This window comes from Bactrocera oleae, chromosome 6, assembly GCF_042242935.1.
Source record: "Bactrocera oleae isolate idBacOlea1 chromosome 6, idBacOlea1, whole genome shotgun sequence".
Taxonomy (NCBI): domain Eukaryota; kingdom Metazoa; phylum Arthropoda; class Insecta; order Diptera; family Tephritidae; genus Bactrocera; species Bactrocera oleae.
In genome coordinates this window covers 35,587,055-35,611,347 of record NC_091540.1, presented here as the reverse complement: position 1 = coordinate 35,611,347, position 24,293 = coordinate 35,587,055, and the positions used below count along the sequence as shown (strand labels likewise).

Sequence of the window (24,293 nt, the reverse complement as noted above, 5' to 3'; positions counted from 1 at the left end):
TCCGCTTCGAAAAGCACATTGGTTCCCTACGTAAATCTGCGCTTTAAATTGTGTGCTTTAGTTAATTACGGCACTTTTTTTAATTTAGATCGTACATTTTGGGGTTGAGCATTGAAAGATCTCTAAATTGCCCTAATGAATGCTTTTAGACAAAAGATCTTCCTTAATTGTTGCCGCACTTTTCATAGAGTTCGATGGCATTCGTGAAATAGCACGGGTTTCACGTGTAGTTAGAATCTTTTGCCGACCTGCACTTTTTAATTTCTGGTAATTTTCTCTGTTCTTGACAAAATTTTGTACGACGCACAAAGATCTGCACAAACTTTCGATAATTTCTATCATGCTTATTTTCTGAGTATACAACGCAGAAATTTGTCCTTGTTCATAGCTAGAGAGCGACTTACCCCGTTCCATTTCCTCTTTTTAATACTCAAATTTTGAATAGGAAAACTTTCTGTATCGAAACTAATATCGAGCTCACTAATCAACAGCTTTTTAAAGACTGACCTTATCATTTTGTCGCAATGTATTGTGCACTTGTTTAAATAAGTACTACTACGAAGTGACCTTATCATTTTGTCGCGCACCTTATATGTTCAAAATAGCACACATAATAGTCAACTAGACATATTTTGAGAGTTGTAGTATATTTACATTTTACTTGTAAACCAATGACAAGTTCAGGAATGTTATAGTGGAATAAAAAAGACCGCAAATAAGACAAATAGCACGAGTAGTGAACTCACTAATTATTACATTCAAAAAATAAATACTTAAGGAAGGGATAATCTCAGGTGTAATAAAATTTTTATACTCTCCCAGGCTTTCACAAAACTGTATTTAAAACAAGTAGGAAATTGCTGATGTCTGGGCTCCTGAAAATTTAAATTAGATTTTGACAATTTTTGGGCGTGAGATGAAATACCATAAGGGTACTATTTGTGCAAAGTTTTATTCTGATAACTTCATGGGTAGTAGGCGTGGTTATTATATGATTTAACCCATTTTCACAGCGTATGAAGAAGTGTTAAAAAGACTTCGTCTCAGCAAGTTTGGTTGAGTTAGTTTTAGCGGTTTGGATATGTACATTAAACCATTTAGAGGGCAGCGCTTCCACCCCTTTAACCAAAAATTACCAAACAGGTGTTCCTTATTACTGCGATCCTCTGTACCACATTACAGTTACGTATCTTAATTAAGTGGTTAGTTATTGCACCTTATATGTTTTCATTTAAAGGCGTTTTGCCGGCGTGTCAGTGGTTATGCCCATCTACAATAATTTTCATCAAGATTTTTCAATTTTTAATTAAGTTTTCGCTTGTTATATAATATATAAACCTATATCTATCTCTTTTAGTTTTAAGAGCATGTTGCGAGAGTATAAAAAAAATTTGTGTCGGAGAGACCGTGAATGGATTACAATCATATTTGGTATCTTATTAATTAATATTACTATTAATATCTTCAATATAAACTGAATTAAAGGGACGAAATTTAATATTATGAGTGTATGAGGAACTTATAATAATTGTGCAAAGCTTTATTTCGATAACTAACTTTGAGTATAAATATGTTTTGATAAATGATTGTTCCCTAATGGTGAAAATCACCGTCGATGCAAAGATTGATAAGTGTTACTCAGTATATTCAAGCACTGCTTTTGCTGAATTTTGACGTAACCGCTAATGCACCCCTTGCACTGGAGTTAACAGTTCAACAAAAACTGTATCGAAAATAAATTTCTCAGCATAATTTGGAGCGTTATAAGCAGAATAAAACCGAGAATAATAAAAGACCTGGTTTGCAGCGCAAAAAAAAATAATTTTTCATCAAGACAATGCACCAGCTCACAAAGGTGTTTTAATAGTGACCAAATTCAACGAATTAAAGTACGAATTGCTTGAGCATCCACCGTATTCACCAGATTTTGCTGCCAGCGACTACTACCCCTTCAGAAACCTGAAACAATTCCTTCGTGGAAAACGCTTTTCGTCGAATGACAGCAGATACGGGTATTTTGCTGAGCTTCCGCAAAGTCACTACAATGATGACATAAAATTATTGGAGGATCTTTGGAATAAGGATATTGAATAAAAAATATATATTTCGTGCCAAAAACAGTTTTTTTTTCATGGCGAGTGCAGAAAATTTTCAACCAACCTGTATAATAGTTTTGTTCACGAAACGGTTGTTTGTATCATCTAAAACTAATTAAGATAGATACAGAGTTTTATATAACTATAGAAATGATCAGGATAACAAAATGAGTTGAAATCCGCGTGACTGACTTTCGTGGTCTGCCCGTCTGTCCATGGAAGTGATTACTTGTGTAAAACTTGAGATATCTCGATGAAACTTGGCACAGATGGGCATAATCGGACCACTTCCACGCCCACAAAAGCTTATAAAGTGCCATAACTAAGCACATGATAAGATATATAACTCTAATTTAGAACAGAGGATCGCAGTAACGAGGGACACCAGCTAGCTAAAATTTTGTAAAAACTGGTCGTGACACCGCACCTTAAATGGTTTAATGTACATATCTTATTAACCGCTAAAGCTGAATGAACCAAGCTTACTGAAAAAAAATATTTTTTGTACTTCTTCATATACTGTGAAGACAGTTAAAATCAGGTAATAAACATGCCCTTTCCTTATACAACGTTTATATTGAAAACTTCTAAAAGCGAGATAACTCCCTGAATAAATGCGACACAAAACTCAAATATCACAACCAAAATGCTAAAATAGAGCTTTAAAGGAGCCGGTGTAAAAATTGGACGATGGGCGTGGCATAGCCCTCTTTTAGGTGAAATCCTATATCTTAGGAGCTAATTGACCAATTTTAACCAAATTTAATTTGTGAGATTATACAAAAGCGAATGAAAGTCACTTCTCCTTTCTATATAACAATTTTTTGAACCCCTATAACTTTTCAAGGACCTAGGCACCAAATATGAGGATCCGAGTGCATATGACTAATTTTTTAAAGAACATATCGGTCAATCTATGAGGTCTAGTATGAAAACATACACTTCTGTTAAAACTGAATAAAATCCCTTAGTCCCCATGTACCTAATACCTATATATATAGATTTAAGCTTTCGATTGATTTTATAACGCATCTATCGGTCAATGCATGTATATGAAATTTACATGAAATTCAGAAATAATCTCTTTATAATAACAGTGACTCTTCTTGCCTGTGACTATAAATAATGGATGCAAAATCCTAGCAGCAATAGTTTCAAATTAAATTTAAATGTACCTACGCCGACTTATATTTTAGACAAGTTTGATATTTAGTTTGATATTTTGTTCCAAGGGGACATTATTATACCGCAGAGTGACCGCTAAAACACTATTCACAGTCAATTTGCGATTGTTATGTTAGAGGCTGTTTCTGGATAATTTTGGGTTTCTAAAACCGCAAATAATATGTTTTGTGTTGTAGTCATGGGGTGTAGGGGTCAAACCACCACCAGTTACTAAAATGACCAAAATTGCTGTACGTGATGGAACATTTTGGAACTCAGATTCGTAATCAGGACACCTCAAATACCACAGGCCTCTTAGCACATCAGTCGCAAATTTTTCCTTTAGATTTGTTGAGTAGTGTTATAGTAGTCAAAGCCAATAGTAAGACAACATGTACATATATACGTTGGTAGGCCATGCGTTAGTAAGGGAAAAATCATTAAACATAAAGCATAGTAAGAGGCGCTTAAATTTATCGTTTAATTTGACAAAGGAAATAGGTTCGCTGAAACGTTATTGGCACAGTAGTTGCGTTCTCAGTTAGCGTTATAAAAATCCGCAATGTTGCAATGTTTTGACGGAAGCTATAAAGTGTTGCTTGTAGCTGACGCACTTCATTCTTCCTATATCAATATATAGTAAGATCTAAATTTAGACGTACATATAATCGAACGGTTTAGAATTAGAAGTTAGGGTTTGAAAATCATTCGACATTGACTATTATAATGCAACGTTAGTAAGTTAAGGAAAGTGATACAGGTCCACGTCTACCCTTTATTTATGTTAGGCCATTGATTTCTAATGAATTGAGTGTGCAAATATATGAGTGTCTTAATGAGCGTCCTGAGATCCTAGAGAACATGTCTCATCCACGACTTCTATCGACTGCATATCTTTTTCGAAAATAGATAGAAACTTTAACATCTGATCTGTGCAAGACGAGAGCTATGCGACTTGACTTTTATTGAAAAAACGTAATTTCTTGTTGCCATCATTTAATTACCTATGGATCTTGCGCTACCCATTATTCATAATATACGATCCTGATAATAACAAGTAAGGAAGTTCTAAGTTCGGGCGTAACCGAACATTTTATACTATCGCAACTTGCAAGGATCAAAGCCGGGAAATTACTTCAGGTGTTGGCAAAATTTTATATATTGAAGTAAGTATTGATCCGATGCAACCCATTTTTGACACAAAACATACTATTATCGAAGGTTTCATTTATTTATTTTATTATATGAATTTCAATTATATATCCTTCACATTGACCGCTATTTTCGGTAAAAAGTTGACTATAGGCACTGGGATACCTAGGGGCTGGAACAGTTTTGTTTCGATTTAGACAATTTTAAGTCACAAGGTGGCACATTTTAAATGCATTATTCACGCAAAGTTTTACCCCGATACAATCATTGTTGCTTGATTTGTATAGTGGAAAGTGAACGAATCAGATGGAATTTAAAATGGTTCTATATGGAAAATAGGCGTGGTTGTAATCACTATAACATAGAAATATGAGAAGAATGTTATATACCGAATTGAAATCATTTCACATCGTCGATACAGGGGCTAAAAACATTTGCTTCCAGTAATTTTTGTTATTATAGCTTTAGCGGTTTAGGAGATATGCAAATTAAACCTATGAGGAGGCGGGACCACTTTTTTAAACTGCAGATGCCCCTCCCTAATGTGATCCTGTGTACCAAATAACAGTCTTGTTTTCTATTGCGGAGCTTAGTTATGGCAATTTATGGTCAAATTATGGCACTCAAATGTAACCATCATTCACCTTTAATGTTCCGGTTAGTTGAATAATTTATTCAATAAATTTTTATAAATCGCACTTAGTAAACATGATGCAAAATAAACATAAATTAAAATTCCATTTTATGGCTTTGCCCATTTACATATATACCTATATGTACCAATACTAACCAAAGTGTATTTGGTTATATAGTTTTTATGGCCTATCTCCTTGACACATTGCTTCGAAAAATGGGTAAAATAATGTTAATATAATTTATTAACCTAAAAAATTTTTATTTAATGCAATTCTAAGTCTGCTTATTTCAAATTAGCTAACTCGCATATTAAACAAGATTTCAAAATAAAACGGCATATATACTCGTATGTAGATATAAGATATATCAAAAGCTGATATCATACTCAACCAGAAAAAAGGCTTAGTTCGAGTGTAACCAAACATTTTATACTTGCGCAATTTATGTGGCTCAAAGGCAGTAAAATACTGTTGCAAAAGAATTCCCTGTTCGACGAAATTGTGAAAAGATTACAATCAAATTTGGTCTCTTATTAACTTATGTATATTATAAGTAGTAAACTCATTTAGTTTCATTAATACTTTTTGCATGTCCGAAATATTAACACTAGCATCAACCTAATAAGCTTATACTTGTATGAGGACTATGTGATATAAATTCAATCAAAGTTAAGTTCAATACATGGGGTATATAAGGAAAATATCAACCAAAAGATGGGAAATCTCAATTTAATTCTGTACATTCTGGACTAATGCGATTCATTATATGTAGTATATGGAAGCTGGGATTTGAATCCGGCGGTGAAAAATCTATGGATAAAACACCCAATGATACCTTCATAAGGCTACGTTAGAGCTCAAGTTGGGCATTAAAAAAGCTTTGGAAGATTTTGGTCGTACGAAACTGCAAAATTTAGTGAACTCGATGTAAAATAAAATTGGAAACTTATAAAATATGAGCATTTCAAAAATTAAGTTGGTGCATTTAAACGAATGTGTACTTCTTTTTAATCATATTTTTAAACGGAATTGAATTAAAAATAACAACACAACGAAAACAGATTTTTCAACTAAATACAGATTTCCGTTAGCTTAGCAAGCAATATGATTTAGAATTTGTTTTAAGTAAGTCATTGATAAAAGAGAAAGAAGGAAGCAAAATTTCAATTAGGGCTGCGATTAAACGAATATGTGGCACTGTATCATCAGTCACTATGTAAGAGTGTACTTGTTTGAAAAAATTCTTTCAGAATTTCTCTAGTTTCCATATACCTGATATAGTAATATTGGCCAATCTGTGAGGTCTCTTAATTAAATTCAGAGAATATGTCTTGATACCAAAACTGGATAAAATAGAGTCCAAATATTTCCTATACCTTATATAAAAAACCGATAAGGATCATATGTTAGCAAAATTAATACATCCAATGTTTTTATATACTATAGTTTACCTAAAATGTGCGATATCGATTCACGGATTACCCCAGCTTCCATATACTACATATGTATAATGATTTTCGCTAGTCCAGCAGTATTTGAGCCAATACGCCTGTCATTGTGTAAATAAACTTCACAAAATTGCGTGAAAACATGTTCTCTAATACCATCCGTGAAGATTTTCCTCTATTCTCAATGTACGGTTGATGTTTTCCTCATATACCCCATATATTAAATCTATCCCCTTTGAGTGAGTTAATGTCACTTATTCTCTCATCTCATATTATCAGTGTTAAGTAGACTGATATTAATATAATATTAGCAAGCGAAATGTAGTAATGAAACTAAGTGAGTCTATGAGAAATAATATACCTTTTCTTAGAATGTTACCTTTTAACCAGAAAAGTTACAACATTTTACAACTCACGAGTGAGAGTTTTAAATCAAGTTTTCCTACTAATCATAATGAATCGCTCAATATTATTAAGCTCAATAATGTAACATATCCATAATGTTGCCATATAAGGAGGCGACATTTTCGTCGAGAAAAAAAAACTCTATATCAAAATTGGAGAATGATACGATTAACTGACTAGTTTCTGTAGTATATTACAAGTAAGGAAGGGTGTAACCGAATATTTTATACTCTTGCAACTTGCAATGTTATCAGGAAAGGATTCTCTCCGATATTCAATTATATATCGCACACATTGACCGATATTTTTTATTTAAAATTGAGAAGCAGGCGTGGTTGTAGTGCGATTGCGGAGCCACACCTACTGTCCAAATTTTTGTACTGGTTCCTATAACGCTTATAAGTACGAGGTATAACCGATTTCACCCCTTTCCACACTGTCGATAGGGTCCTAAAAATATTTGTCTTAGGTGAATGTGGTTGTTATCGCTTTAGCGGCTTAGGAGATATGTACATTAAACCAATTGTAGGGCAGAGCCACGCCCAACTTTGTCGAAATTCGGTATACTTTGTGTAGAAAAATTAGGCGAATTCTGTAAGTCTTTCAAGATTGCACGAAATGCAAAAATCCTATACCAAAATATACTAGAAGACGAGAACCCTCATTGCAGCAACTATATATGAAACAACTAAAATAAATTACCAAACTCTCGCAAGCGAAAAACCAACATAAAACACACTTTCGTTTAATGCATTTTTTTTGTATTCCACCTACTTTGAAAAAATTGTGTTATGAACAAACCGCTTTTGATATACGTTAATCAGTAAATTTTATCTAAAAACTGTTTAACAACTCTTTATTAATTAATAAAGTAACCAAACTTTGCAGCTATTTCATCTTTTTTGTCCGAGGGATTTTTTATTGCTGCATTGCACAGACTAGAAAATTAATTAATTTATCTATTTACAATATTAATATATATTTTTTGATGAGTTATGCTTTTTGTCCTTTATATTTTGTGATGTTCAAATAAAATGTTGCAATGTTCATAATGTATATACTTTGAAGTACTATAAAATTAATATATTTCAACTGATGATTTGCAAAGCACCGCTTAGATCTTCATACTTATTATACTCTGAGCAATCTATATTAAATTTGCGAAGTTTTTAATACCTAGAAGGAAACGTCAGAGACCCTATATATAATATTAGCATGACGACCTGAGTTTATTTAGCCATGTCAGTCTGCCTGTCTGTCCGTCGGTATATACCTATGTTCACTAGCCCCTCAATCGATTTGAAATTTTGACACATTCTTTTCTCCCCAAGAAAATAATCATTTGTTGGAACTGCCGATATAGCACCACTATGTATGACAGCTAAACAAACTGAACGATCTTAATAAAGTGCTTGTATAGAAAACTTTTTTTTTCTCTTCAAGAAATCTGGCATGGGTTCTTGTCTAAGGCAATGATGCAATCTTTGAAGAAATTGGTCCAATCGCATCAACCGATGCAAGATGCGCAATCCGCATACGAGCGGAAGTAGCCGAGTCATGAAAGACATGAGAGTTGTTTAAGCTTCGAGATCTAAAACTGCTCATGCAAAGGGATTATATATAAATGACTGTTTCCATAATGTAGGAAATTTACTCTGTGTAAGAGGGAGAATTAAATATTCTTGTCAAAGGCAAGTAGATACATAATGGCCCAATTTCTGAGGAAGCATGAGGGTATCATATATGGACCGTAAATAAAACACGGTCTTAACTTATTAAAATTATACAAATAGCATTATTAAGTAAATAAAATAGAGTTAAATAAATAAAGCAACTTTTAATACAAACTCTAATACATTTTAATTCAAATAAGCCGGTACCAGGATTGATGTCCTTGTTCAGAATAAATAGAAGACTGAACGACAAAAAGAACACCTCCTCCGATTCTGTTCAGTCGATCACATCTGAATATATGAATTTCACTGTTTAAAATCTCATTATGAAAAATATGAGAGTTCTGTAAACCAAATAATAATCAATACTGTTTAAGTTTACAGTTAATTTTGTATTAAACCACACCAAATTTCCACCATACAAACTGAACGATCAGAATTAAGTACTTGTAAGGCATATTTTGTATATGTGAATTTTTCTGGTTTTATGTGAATTAACATATTTACACTATCTAAGCAATTACTAAACTATTAAAAATTTTAAAGCAAATTTGATAAAACTACTTTCTAAACTTTTATATTACTATATATATTATTATACATTTATATATATATATATTATAAGTTAAGGTGTTGGCAAAATATTTATATTGAAAGAATTATTGATCCGATTCAACCAATTTTTGACACAAAAGATACTATTATCGAGAGTTTCATTTATTTATTTTATTATATGAATTTCAATTATACATATATATTACACATCATACCATCCCAGAGATACAATTTAAAGTCTCTGGCGTGTTTAGTGCTTGATTTATCGCGCTTTTAGTGGTTTTTAATAGTACCGATGTATGGGAAGTGGGCGGGGTCGTCAGCCGCTTTCTCCCATTTTCAGACTGTTGATAGAGGCGCTAAAATCATTTGTTCTCAGTGAATTTTGTTAAATATAGCTTTAGCGATTTAGGAGAAATGTACGTAAAACCTATTAGGGAACGGGACAACACCCACTTTTAAAAAAAATTTGAACTGCACATGCCCCTCCCTAATGTGATCCTGCATACCAAATAACAGTCTTGTATGTTATTGTGGAGCTTAGTTATGGCAATTTATTTGCTTTTGATTAATAGCATTTTGTGGGCATGGCAGTGGTCCGATTAAGCCCATCTACCAACTGGTCCTTACTTTTTGGCAAAGAAGCATGTGAACCACGGTTCACTACGATATCTCAATTTTTACTCAAGTTACAGCTTGTACAGATGGACGGACGGACAGACAGTTACCCGGATTTCAACTCGTCTCTTCAACCTGATCACTTATATATTATATTTATAACCCTATATCTAACTCTATTAGTTTTAGGTGATACAAACAACCGTTAGGTGAACGAAACTATTATACTCTGTAGCAACAGGTTGCGAGAGTATAAAAACAATGAGATCTTCATTTGGAGGGCATGTCCACTTACATTAAAAAGGCTGAAATAAAATCAGCTGACTTTGACATTTGCATAACTCACAGCATTGGCGCAGTCAAAACATACGGTTGCAAAATACTAATGAGAATACGTTAGACAATTGCACATAGAAATCTGAAAATCGAGCTGTCAAATATTAAACTTGTTTGCGACATTATTTGGATCAATGTACAGAAAATCAAAAATTAAATAAATTACAGCAACCTAGAACAATATAATAGCACACACATTTCCAAATATATGCATTTACAAACAGGCACATTGCCATTTCAAATAGCTCGCACCCATATATATATTATTGTACATATGCACTAATTTATTTATACATAAGTAGAATTTTTAAACTTGTCATAACGTCAGAATAACCGATAAATTGCAAGCATGTTAGATTGGAACATACAGGGTAGCTCACAAATCGTGCTACAAATATATAAACCGTAAAAACTTTTTATCTGTGTGAGTAATCGACTCACTTTTTTTGGCAGGTTATTATTAAAATTTTTTATAAAGGCATGCTTTGATTTAATACGTTGAAAACGTTAAGGTACCATCACCAATATATAATGAGTAAAGTTAACCGCATGTTTAAAAATTCTGATATTAGTTATTTGAAGCTAGGGCAAGCTTTCACGCAATTTTTCCGAATTTAAAATATATATCTTACATATTGACCAATATTTTCGATAAAAAATCAGCTCAAAGTACTTACTCAACAATATATAAGGAGTAAAGTCAACCCGATGTTTGAGAATCGTAATATTAGTTATATAGGGGCTAGGGCAAGTTTCCATCCGATTTTATCTATTTAAGGTACACAGATGCACCGTTATTAGAAAAAGACGCTCATTCAATTTTATTAAGAAACTATATATATTGGATTTTTTCCGAATTCCAATTACATATCTCATACCTCATAATTTTAGTAAAAAGTCAACCATGAACACTGTGGTCCACACTTTCTTTATATGGGATAGTTTTAGGCCGATTTTGACAATTTTTCTAGATCGCATATCTAGAAGGCACTCTTTTCGAAAAGTTTTAATTCAATATATTCATTAGTACTTGATTGGTATACTGGAAAGTAAAAAAATCAGATGAAATTTAAATTTGTTTTATATGGGAAGTTAGCGTGGTTGTAATTTGATTCCTTCACAATCCTCGCCCATTTTTACTCTTTGACATTGGCATGTCAAGATAATGTTACCAAATTTGGTTAAAAGCGGTAAAGTAGATCCCGAGATATGGGTTTTCACATAAAGATGGGTTTGCATAAATATTTGAAAGTTCTTATTACTCAGTGCATATGTATAATGCTTAAGTATATTGAATTTTAAATAGAAATTGGCTTTGATAATTTTTTATTATAGGTGTATACACATATCATATTGGGATCATATTATTTTTTTACAAAACTGATAATATATATACACTTATTTTAGGTCAAGTAAAAAGTTCGTCCGGTTTTTTATTGGTTTTTCAAAAGATGATAACTTCGTGCACATTCGTCCGATTTAAGTCAAATATGCGCCGTTTTGTTCGTAAACTTGTTGCCAACAAGATGCCAACTTCATTATACCCTTCTCGTAGAAGGCTACGTCCCTATTGGCAATAAACTCGATGAGTCAATTTTCACTCTTGAGGCCATGTTTTCACCATTAAGCGCGTTCGCCATGGACAGGAAAAGATGGTAATCACTTAGTGCCAGCTCCGGACTATAAGGTGGGTGCATCCAAAAACACAGCAAAACCTTCCTGGCCATCAATCCGGTCTTCTCCACCGTCTAGGCCGCTTCCCCGAGCTTTGACCACGACCGTTTGCACTCGATTTTGTCGTAAGTGACCCATTTTTCATCGCCAGTCACAATCCGCTTCAGAAACGGGTCGATTTTGTTGCGTTTCAGCAGCGATTTGCAGATGGAAATTCGGTCCATCATGTTTTTTTGCGTTAGTTCGTGTGTCACCCAAACATCGAGCTTCTTTTTAAATCCAAGGTTATGCAAATGGTTCCAAACGGTTTTCTGGCTTATCTTTAGTTCCTCAGCAATTAAATAAGTGCTCACGTGACGGTCTGTTTCCACTATTTCCATGATTTTATCGCAATTTTCGACGACAGGTTTCCCGACGCGCGGTGCATCTTTGACGTCGAAATTATCGGAACGAAACCTACCAAACCACTTCCGTGCTTTTCAAAGCCGGATAGTATGACATGATGCGATAGGTAACACTAGTTCTATGACCAATAACGCCATCTCTTAGATAAAAACCGAACTTTTTACTTGACCAATATTATATATATAAGTTATTTTTTTAAGTTGTTATCTTAGTATGAGGTAAGATATTGTAAATTGAAAGTGAGAATCGAGTCTAGGTGTTTTTTACAACATATCGTTCGTAATTATTATGCCGTCATTTTTCAAAAGTTCAAAGGTTGTTTTCAGTAGTAATGACGCCAAATATTTTTAGTTCTGTTCTAAACTTCATTGTGACCACAAACGATTCAGCATGAAACACGTGCATTCTTCAGTAACCTTGAAGATGAAACAAGTGATGATGGTGATGCTAAATTTGAACCGAAGTTATTTATCTACAAAGCAATCATTTTCCAGTAGCGTGAAGAACGTGAGTACAATGACTGTAACTAATGCCACGGAACTTTTTGATAAAGATCGTCTGATAAAGGGATATAATTTACTACAATAATTTGCAATGAAATGCTGTCTTCGAATGTTTTCAAGCTACTTATTTCTCATATACTAGCATTTGATGATAGGCAAAGAAGATCAGAACAAAGGGGAGATAAACTTGCTCCTATTCCCAAATTTTATGAGCAATGGACTCAAATCTTGCAACTGCTTTACGTCCCAAATGCTAAAATTACACTTGACGAACAGCTTTGTTCTTCCCGAGGTAGAAGTCCTTTCGCATGGGAAATATGGCATAAAATCTTGGATAGCAGCGGATTCTGACACCGCGTTTTGTTTAAAATTCCAAATTTACTTGGTCAAAGTGGGAAACAATGCTGTACGGAACAAAGAAGGGTTGTTCTAGGCATAGTGTTCTCATATCGTGGAAGAAATGTGAGTACGGGTAATAAACTTGCATTAGAACTGTTAAAGCAAAAAATAACTACTGTTGGTACAGTGAAAAAGAACAAACGTTTATTGACGGTTCATGCTACAATAAACCAATTGCGTAAGTTTCCAATTTACTCAAGTAAATTTTTTTCACGAAAAATAAACTGTTGTAATGTAGATATGTTCCAAAAATATATTGCGTGGTTTAATTGCTTGGCACTTTTCACTTTGGCAGCAATAGTTTTCAAGATCATCAAAAAAAATACGGAACTAATTGAACACCACAACTCGAAATAAGGGGAGTGGACATAATGGACCAAATGGTTCGTACATATTCATGCAAACGAAGAACCAATAGGCGGCCAGTTGCCCTGTTCTCTAATTTACTATTTATCTATATCGGCCGAAGTAAACCCAAAGTGGCAAGAAAATTGCAAAAGAGGCGATTACTTTTAGTGCAACTCCGAGAAGCTTTAGCTCATGAAAATATTAAGAGGAGTAGTCCCGTACTAAATACCCGCCTACGACTGTCATTCGACGAAAAACCTTTCCACGAACAAATTATTTCAGGTTTCTGAAGAGGTAGTAGTGTTAGGAGCCAAATCTGGTGAATACGGTGGATGCTCAAGCAATTCGCACTTTAATTCGTTGAACTTTGTCATTGTTAAAACACCTTTGTGAGCAGATGCCTTGATAAAAATTGATTTTTTGAGCTGCAAACCAGGTTTGTTTTGCAGATAATCAATTAACAAAGTACCCATTGCATCCCAAAAAACCGATTCCATAACCTTCTTTGCTAATCGTTGTGACTTCACCTGCTTTGAAAACCCAGCTTTAGTCCACTGTAAACGTTCTTGTTTCAATTTAAGATCGTGGTGGTAGATCCAAGTCTCATCCATAGTTATAAAACGATATAAGAAATTGGTTTTATCCTACTTAAAAGCTAAAAATACCGCTGAGCGATTTGTTTTCGTTCCAGTTTCTGTAGAATTGTTAACGTGTGCGGCACTAACCTTCCTAACAGGCTTTTCATATTCTCCATGTAAAATATGAAGTAATCGTTCGTCTGAGATACCTGTGGCATTAGCAATTTCACGCTTAGTCTAACTTCACTAATAATATTGTAAACTTGCTCAAGTGTGGTTGCGGTTTTTGGTCGTTCTTCGCGTGGAAGCCTAGTACGATCACGTTAACGATTGTTCATAAATTTTATTTGCTTTTAAACCTTTCAAAGCAAAAAATCGAATTATTGCGCGATATTAAATTTTTTCCATATTAAGAAAATGAAAAGTGCTCTGACACGATGAAATGGCTTGTAAACAAATAATTAATTAATAGAATGACTTATAACTTTGCATGTGTTCTCACAAGAGATGTACCAAGTTGAAAAAAAAAAAAATTGGAGTTAGTAGTGTTATTTCTTGGTGAACACAACTCACTTTTCAACCAACCTGCATTACTATACTTTCGAAACTTTAACAACAGTTTTTGAACTATTACTTTTAAATTTTCTCTATAAAAATATAGGGAGTCATAATATGACCCGAACATAACAAATGTATGTAATTTCTTTCTAACATAGTAGCAGGGTTAATCAAAACCGTTATATGGGGAGTCACAGTGTCGGAAGGGGTGTTAAAAGGATTTGCCCTAAGTGAATTTGGTTTTTATAGTAATAGTCGTTTAGGAGATATGTACATTAAGCTTATTAGAAAGCGGGGCCAAACACACTGTTTAACAGATTTCTAAACCGTAGATAACATCCCCCCTTTGCGATTCGTTATACAAAATAACAGTTTTGTATCTTAATGTGGAGCATAGTTATGGAAATTGATTGGTTTTTGAATTTGTTGGCGTTTTGTGGGCGTGGCAGTAGTCCGATTACTTCCATCTACAACACCAACACTTTCTTATAGTGTCAAGAAACATGAGTACTAAGTTTCATCAAGATATCTAAATTTTTACTCAGGTACAGAGTGCACAGACGGACGGACGGGCAGACAGTCACCCGGATTTCAACTTGTCTCTTCAACCTGATCATTTATGTATATATAAACCCATATATCACTCGATTGGTTATCTACTCTGTAGCAACGTGTTGCAAGAGTATAAAATGAGAAAAAATAGAGACCATTTTTTAGAGCAGTAAATTTCGTACAAGACTGTGAGCTTTCTCATTTTAAATTATGTTTTTTTTTTTGAGTTATAAAATTGAAAAGAAAAAATAAAATTTGCCTTAAATAGTCAAACTTCAACCGTTAAACCGTTAAGTTTGCGAAAAATTGTATTAAACCGTGTTTGAAGAGCATTCAATTTCCTACAAAATCCATTAAACGAAATACATTTTCAGGTAGTTGGAAGCAAGATATAAATTTTCTATTTGATAATAAGGGAAAAAAAGAATACTGTAAGGCGGAGGACCTTCCCGTTACAATTACGAGCTCATACTTGGAGAGACTTTCTGATAGGCGTCTATCGAGCAATTTTTCAGAGCACCAAGCGAAAAAAAAACATCCGTTTTTGACCCACCTTAATGTAAACATTAAACCTACTAGGGGACGGGGCCGTGCACACTTTTATACTCCGCGTCAATATGTTGCATAAGTATAAAAATTTATGTTTGTGATTAACCTTCGTAAGGAAACTGTGTAGTTCTGAAAGACCCTACTTCTGGTAAAATGCGCACAGCAAATGTTTGAAGGTTTGAAATATTGCCCCTTCTGTTGTAAACATCCTTTTGATCTATCTTGCATCTTAAATTCTGTGTTAACCTTAAATCAAATATCCAGGCTCCTCAGGTACATTTTTGTTGTAGAGCAATCATTCATTAAAAATTGGTAGCTTTTTCAAAAAACCAAAGAAACTACTGAGTTCTTTAATTCACGCTAGTTGGAAATTTAATTTCTCACAACATACTTGTCTGATTTAAAATCCCATCTAGATGGTTGGACTATATTGGGTTGATAGTGATTATATTATCGGTCAATATGTTTGATATTTTATTAAAACTATGTAGGTGAACAAAATTTTTACTTCTCTTCCAAAACGAAGTAAATAAAGTAATATCTGCGTTTCTGATTGATTGTACCCAATTCAAAATTTCATCGAATAGATCTCCGCCTTTGATCCTTGCAAATTTCGGGCTTATAAAATGATCGGCTGCACTTGAACGTAGAACTTTCATGATTGTTGCTGTATTTACTTTATCTTAGCATGACAAATATGACCAAACCGTTTTAGAATTTTGAGACCTCAAAAGCGCTAAGTGTTAAAAGATTCGATCATAAAAAAAAGGGCTTGGAGTGAAAGTTTTCTAAAAATGTTTAATAAATGGTTTTTTATTTCTAAAAACCGTTAATCATACTTATCTCTAATTATTTTACTTTAAAATGAGCAACAGGAAGGTGTTTTGATTATTTTGTTTTTACAATCATACGGTGGTTTTCAGATAGGTATATCTACGTATGTCTTTCCTATCGCAATCCTATGACTTAACCGAACAAACGGTTGATAAACTTGGTAGCGAACAGTTTGAAAGCGACATACTCGGTATACTCTTGCTAAGCGCATTATCGTGTTTTGTTTTGTTTATACATATTGGGTATTATTAATCAATACACACATTTATCGATTCTAATCGGAAGTCATGACACCATTTCCAAGTTGGAGAGCTCACAACGTTCCATTTTATTTATTTGTAGCGTTCGCATCATATGGTCATAAATATTTAATTACAACAAGTAATGAAGGGTGTAAGCGAACATTTTATACTCTTGCAAGGTAAAATGATATACGGGATTTTCGTATATTTTTATCCATCCATTATTTACAATCACAAGCAAGAAGTTAAACTATTATTGGAAGATATTCTTTCGAAATTTGAATTTCTTACATACGTCTTACAGATTTACCGGTATTTTCGATAAAATGTTCGCTGTAAGTGGTCCGCATATTCGGTATATGGGACTTGAACAGTTGTAGTCCGATTTTGACAAGTTTTGGTCATAAGGCGGCATTCTTAAAGCGCACTATTGGCGCAAAGTTTTATCCTGATACATTTATATGGTATGGATTTGCATATTCGAAAGTGAAAAAAACGGATGTAATTTACAATTGTGCTATATAGGAGTAGACGTAGTTGTTGTCGATTTCGCACCGGAACAAAGAAGGTACCAAATTTGGTCGATAACAATTTCTTCAATTTGGGTGCCACGCCCATCGTCTCCTACAGAGCTCACTCGGACCAATTCGAGTATGAAATTTCTTGTTTCTGGCAAATTTTATTTATTTATTTATCGCGTTTTTAACAGTGGTCCGATTACGCCCATCTACAAACTTTTCTGCACATTTTTGCTAAGGAACACGTGCGCCAAGTTTCTGACGATATCTCAATTTTTGCTCAAGTTACGGCTTTCCCACATAGACAGACATCCGAATTTCAACTCGTCCCGACATCCTGATAATTTATATATTATATCTTCATATTTATATTTATCTCGATTAGTTTTAGGTGATACAAACAACCGTTAGGTGAACAAAACTATAAGAGTATAAAAATGTGGATTTTTATTAACTAGACTGTTACGTGTGTAGGCGTTCGGAGTTAATTTCATTCATGGCAACAGCGCCTCTAGGTTTTAGGTGTCAGCAAGCTTATAAAAGCATTAACAAGTAATAAATAGCACTATTTATTTATATATAGTATGTAGGTTTATGATAAACACATATAACAAATTTAATCTTGTTCTCATATACAAACCGAAATGTTCGTGCAAAAGTTACTGTTTGTCTTATCTCGTTGGCGCCCATTTTGCCGCACCGCGCACTATTTAGGTGAAATTTCGGTTGCTATGGTACTCGAACGTTATGCACCTAGCCTTTAACGTATTTTGGTCAAACGCCTGAAAGTGTGTAAGTAGTTATGAATATAAAATCTATCGATACATTACCTTAATAAGGTTGAGTGAAACTACATTTCATTATTATCGATTGAATTGCCTAAAAGCACAACGTGTTGTTTTTGCAAACATACTTGGTAACTTGCGCACAATTAACTCATTATTTTAAGGATATAAGGTTTGGAGCAAAGTCTATACCTTTTTCATTCATATTCACACACAATTCTTATGAAAAGTTATTCATTTAATTTTATTAAAGTATCACACATTTTGTCAGGTGGAAAATCGGAAATTATTATACAGGCTATGTTGGGGACAGAGAAAGGGATTGGCTGATTGAGTTAATTTTGACATTTATAATATATATCACAGTAACCGACATGTTCGGCATAAAGTTTGTTAGGACAACGAAAACCAATAGATATAGTATTAGGAAGTTGGGGTACTTCCTAAGCTAAATTCACATATTTTTGGCATTAAACTATACATGCTTGTATATCTCAATAACATGGCCTAATTATAATGGTAATATTGAATTGAGCGTGTTGCATTTTAATAACAATATTACGAAATTATTTGAAAAGTATGTTCCAATAGTAATTGTTAATAAAAGTATAGGTACGTGGTTTTTGAAACAGCTTTAAACATTTAAAAAAAACCGGTTCACTAATTCTAAATATTCTGTATGGCGTCTACAATATTTTGACCTAAACAAAAAATGTTATAATAATTACTTAAATAAAGTAGAAAAGAATGTTTTAAGTAATCCACAATCGTTTTATGCTTTCGTCAACTCCAAACGCAGGATTTCCAAATTCCGTCCGCGATGAAATACAAATCTATTATTTCAAGTGACAATGATTTTATATCCAACATGTTTGCAGAATTTTTCAAGTCAAACTACTGTAATAATTCTTCAAAAACTTTTTCCTATCAGCACGTGCTGTGTCCGAATACTTTAATTAACGCTCCAATTATTTCTAAAGAAGACGTCCTACTTAATTTATATGAGTTAAAACCATCTTTTAGTTACCGCCCAGGCATGATATGCTTCTTGGAAATCATGCTTCCTAAAAAAAAGTGCCAAATATATTTACTTGCCTTTGACCAGGATAATTCCATCAATATGGAAACACTCATTTATAATTCCTTTGTACAAAAGTGAATTTAGATCCAACATTGAAACTATAGAGGTATCGCAAAACTATCAGTTATACCTAAAAATTTTGAAGCTATCATCACGGACTATATAACCTTTTCGATTTCTCCGTTAATTTCCTCACTCAGCATGGATTTCGTAAAGGGAAATCGACTCTAACAGACTTGCTTGAATTTGTAAACCATGTATTATTGGGTTTTAGGGAACATAAGCATACGGATGTTATATACACAGACTTTAGCAAAGCTTTTGATAACGTAAATCTCTCGATTCTTATACATAAACTTGATCTGCTTGGCTTTCATCCAAGATTTTTTAAATGGCTAGCTTCTTATCTTTATAGTAGAACAACCGAGTGATATTTGACGATACTCTTTCAGATACAATTAATGTATCTTCAGGTGTTCCGCAAGGTAGTCATCTTGGCCCGATTCTGTTCTTGTTGTTTATTAACGATATCTCTTCAGTAATAGAATTCTCAAAAATTTTATTATACGCTGACGACGTAAAGCTTTTTAAATCATACACTTCAACTGAGGAAAGGTGTCTGTTGCAAACAGACTTAAATAATTTGGTTGCATGGTGTGATAGAAATGATTTGCCATTGAATCTCAATAAATGTAAGATGATGTGCTTTTCCCGTAGATCTGTGCACCCCTCTTCTTATGTAATAAAATACCATATTCTAGAGCAAGTTTTAAACTATGTTGATTTGAGAGTTAATATGGACCTTAAGCTTAATTTTAGTCTTCATATTGACACCATGGTCTTGAAAGCAAAAGCTGTCCTCAGTTTTGTTAAACGTTGATCTAAAGAATTTAGAGATCCGTATATTACTAAAACACTTTATACAACTTTGGTTAGACCTATATTGGAATATGATCTGTTGTATGGTACCCTAGCTACCAAATCCATTCTGACAAGTTAGAGTCGGTTCAAAAACAATTTTTACTTTTCGCCTTAGCGCATTTCCGATGGGATTCTAGGGTAAGTCTACCTCCACACACTAGTCGTTTAAAACTTATAAATCTACCTACACTTTCTAGTGCTTGACATAATATTCTTAGTGAAAATCTTGAATGGAACAGTTTGCAGTTCTTTTCTCCTGTCTGAAATTAAATTTAAAATTCCGGTTCGCTTTTCGAGGCAGTTTAGACCTTCACGGTTAAAATCCTGTAGATCAAATTTCGAGCTAAATGAACCATTCCGCCGTATATGTCATGATTTTAATTCTCATTCAAAATTAAAAAGACTTTATGGTTTTCTCTTAATAAATGAAAATGTAACAATTTATTATATCGTAACTATAAATCTTAGATGTTAAAAATTTTTGTTTTTGTAGCTGAGCAGTTTCAGATCTCAACACGTAAAAAACTCTCTTGCCTTTCCTGACTCGGCTATTTCCGCACGTATGCGGATTGCGCCCCTCGCGTCGGTTGGGCGGGAGGAAGGTAATCGCTGGGTTATTATTATTATTATTGAATAGTATATTCAATATTATATGTTAAGCTATAGTATACCCAATAGTATACGTTCAGTTAATTTTGCTAAGATATCTTACGTATTGACTGATATATAAGTTTGGCATACGGCCAAGCGGAAGTTTGAAAATCTTATATTAGGTATATGAGAGATAAGGGTTTTGACTCGATTTTATCTATTTGTGGCAATACAACATACTATTAACAGAATCAAATACTCCCTGAGTTTCATTAATGTACCTCACATATTATCAACAACATATATGTATGGAGTAAAATCAACTGGATGTTTGAAAATTCTGTGGTTAGTTATACGGGTGGTAAGGCAGATATATTCTTCGGTGCTTGATTTGTATACTGGAAATTGTATAATTCATATGGAATTTAAAATTGTGCTACAATATATGGGAAGTAGGCAGGATTGTATTCCAATTTCGTCTAATTTCGCAATGTAAATGCGATTGTTAAAATAATTATATGTGTTAAATTTGATAGAAATTGGTAGAGTAGTTCCGGAGATATGTAATTTCACCAAAATGTGGGTGTGCTACCTCTATCGTCCAATTTTGACATTGGCTCCTATAAAACCCCCTCGAACTATTTGGATGTAAAATTTAATGTCTCTCACGCATTTAGTTGTTGATTTATTGTACTTTTAATAGTTTTTAACCTAACTGGTATATGGAGACTGGTCGGAGTTAACATCTGATTTCATTCATTTTCACATTGTCGAACAAAGAGTCAAAAATATTTATTCGGTGCAAACTTGAATAGTTTAGGTACATTAAAATTATTAAAGGGCGCGGTCACGCCCACTTTTAAAACAAAATTGCATTCATAAATGCCCTGCCCCAATGCAATTCCCTGTACCAAGTGACAGGTTTATATTTAATATTAATTAGAGTCTCAACTTTGTTGCAAGCTATATCTTCGGGTTACAAGATAAAATCAGCAACATTTTGGAGACTATGTTCTTGATCCCACAAAGTAGCTGGTTGGCAAATATACCTGATTTTAATTCCTCCATCGGTGCATAAAATTTTACTCCATGGTTTTGAAGTTATAAAACTTTCCTTGGTTCAAATTGGAGAGCTTTCTGAAAAAAGTTGGCAGACTAGGATTAAAGATATAAAAAAGTTTCCATTACAACATACACGGAAACTCTCACGCGTCGCTTAAAATTCAGATTTAATGGACATATTTCTTTACAGCTCTGATCCTTTTATTATTGCGCACCGAAAACTAACTTACATATAGCCACAATTCAACGCTACAAAGATAACTATATATTTATTTACTTGACGAGACAATATGAAAAGGATTTCGTTTTTTAATTAAAATATATAAATGTTGTTCTTGGTTTATTTTTCTATTATCACAACATTTTTAAGAATCACCAATCAATGCGAATATTTCTAAAAGTGTGTATTTTACTTTTGTATTGTAGTATTATTAGTAAAACCACGCCCAGTTTCCCTTATAACACAAAAAAAAAAATTATCTAAAAGTATATATGGCCGCAGCTCCCATACAATCGAAATCACAGGGCGTTGCAAGATTTTGTACAAAATTATTACAAGTAATTAATTTTCGCCTATTTCTATATATTATAGATATTATTATATAATATTAGAATAGAATATACTTATGTTCAATTCCATTCTCGTCTATTTGCACACTGTAAGATAGTAATGTCGGCGTTATGTTGTGCACCAAATTTAGTAGCAATTGGTCAAGAAGATACGGAGATATGTGATTTTACCTAAAGGTGAGCGGTGCCACGGTAATTGTCTAGTTTTTTTAGTGGCTCCTTTAGAACTGGTTTTTGCCATCTTGTAAAATTTAATATCTCTAACGCATTTATCGCGCTTTAAGTAGGCTTTATAACAGTTATTACATGGGAACTAGGCTGTCGGAGGGGATAACAAAAGAAAATTCTGAGCAAACTTGGTCGATCTGGCTTTGGTGGTGGTTTTGAGAGATATGTATGCACATTAAACCTATTAAAGGTCGGGGTCATACTCACTTTTTATAAATATTTCAAATCACAGACGCCCCTTGCTAATGCCTTTCGTTGTGCTTGTATCTCATTTGGCGTTAATGGCGTTTTGTGGGCGACCAATGAATTTCGCTTGAATATAAATTTTAACCTCAATATTTAATTATATAATTTTACTGTTGCTGTAACTTTAAGAAAAATCAGATGTTATCATTAAGTCAATATCATTTTAAAACGAATTTATCACTCTTCATTGGTTTCTTTGGATTTAAATTAAACATTTTGTTACGGACCGTTTAAGAAGTTTGTCCTATAGAGTCGGTTTGTGAGGGTAGTTAACCAAATATGTCATTTAAGTCAACTTTAGCGACCACAAAGGTTGCTCAACAAATGGGGAACGTACACAACACACTCTTTTAACATATTACTGATGCTATATTAGAAAAAAAATTAACGAACATCTGCAAAGTTGAATAAAAATACTCAAAACTATAATATTATGGTGTAGATACTTAAACTGAGTATATTAATACAAAAATGAAAATGTGCTAAACTAAAAAAGAGAAGAAAAATAAATTAATGAGTACATTTTTCCTACATTTATTTATTTAAAAATATAACTTATGATTCGAAAGCGTTTGATAAGTCAATATCACCGAGATCAATAGTCCAATTTAAACAGAAAAAAAGATAATTGCCTTTGTGGCACCTTGGGAATTCAGATACTGACAAAGGAGCTTAATATGCCATTCAGCATGACATTTAAAATTTGATGAATGAAATTATAACATATACCCGTACTGTCTAGACGAAATGCGTTTAGAGACAAGAAAAGTTTGGAGCCAAATTACACCAACAGTTTGAACAATGGTACTACATACGTACATATTTATTTATCTAAATATATAGTTATGGTAAAATAGCGCTTATACAGAAAAGGTTATTCTGAAAGCTTAGGGTAACGACACGAGACGAAGCGACTGGTGGGACCAGGGATAGGGGCAAAATTAGAAAAAACAAGTAAGGAAGGACTAAGTTCGGATTTAACCGAACATTTTATACTCTCGCAAAGTCAAATGGTATACTCGTTTGAGATTTCTTTGTGGATTGACTGATATTTTCGGTAGAAGGTCAACTATTAGCACTGGGGTCCACATATTTAGTACGTAGGGGTTTGAACAGTTTGGGTTCGATTTAGACAATTTTTGGCCGCAAGGTGGCATACTTTAATTGCATTATTCACGCAAAGTTTTACCCCGATATAATCATTGTTACCTGATTTGCATAGTGAAAGTGAAAGAATCAGATGGAATTGAAAATGGTGTTACATGGGAAGTAAGCGTGGTTGTAGTCCGATTTCGCCCAAAAGAACGTTATGCACCGAATTTGGTTGAAATCGGTTGAGCAGATCTCAAGATATGGGTATTCATCTAAAAGTGGGCTGTGCCACGTCCACTGACTAATTTTGAACGCGGTTCCTATAAAGCCAATTTATACCATCTCAGAGATAAAATTTAATGTCTCTGGCGTGTTTAGTGCTTGATTTATCGCGCTTTTAGTAGTTTTTAACAGTACCGTTATATTGGGAGTGGGCGGAGTTGCCACCCGATTTCAACTATTTTCACACCGTCAA

The 24,293-nt window shown here is 33.6% G+C and overlaps 1 protein-coding gene across 8 annotated transcripts in view; it reads right to left on the bottom strand.

The window, feature by feature from the left end:
- The window catches only part of FMRFaR (FMRFamide Receptor), a 54,453-nt gene that overhangs the window by 10,061 nt on the left and 20,099 nt on the right, over positions 1-24,293 (bottom strand). Inside the window, exon 3 of one of the 8 annotated variants that reach the window (XM_036370755.2) lies at positions 17,883-18,024. The exons of the other annotated variants lie outside the window; for them this stretch is intronic. The gene's annotated coding sequence lies outside the window, so the exon portion shown is untranslated. The remainder of the gene's footprint in view (positions 1-17,882; positions 18,025-24,293) is intronic. 8 annotated transcript variants of the gene reach the window in all.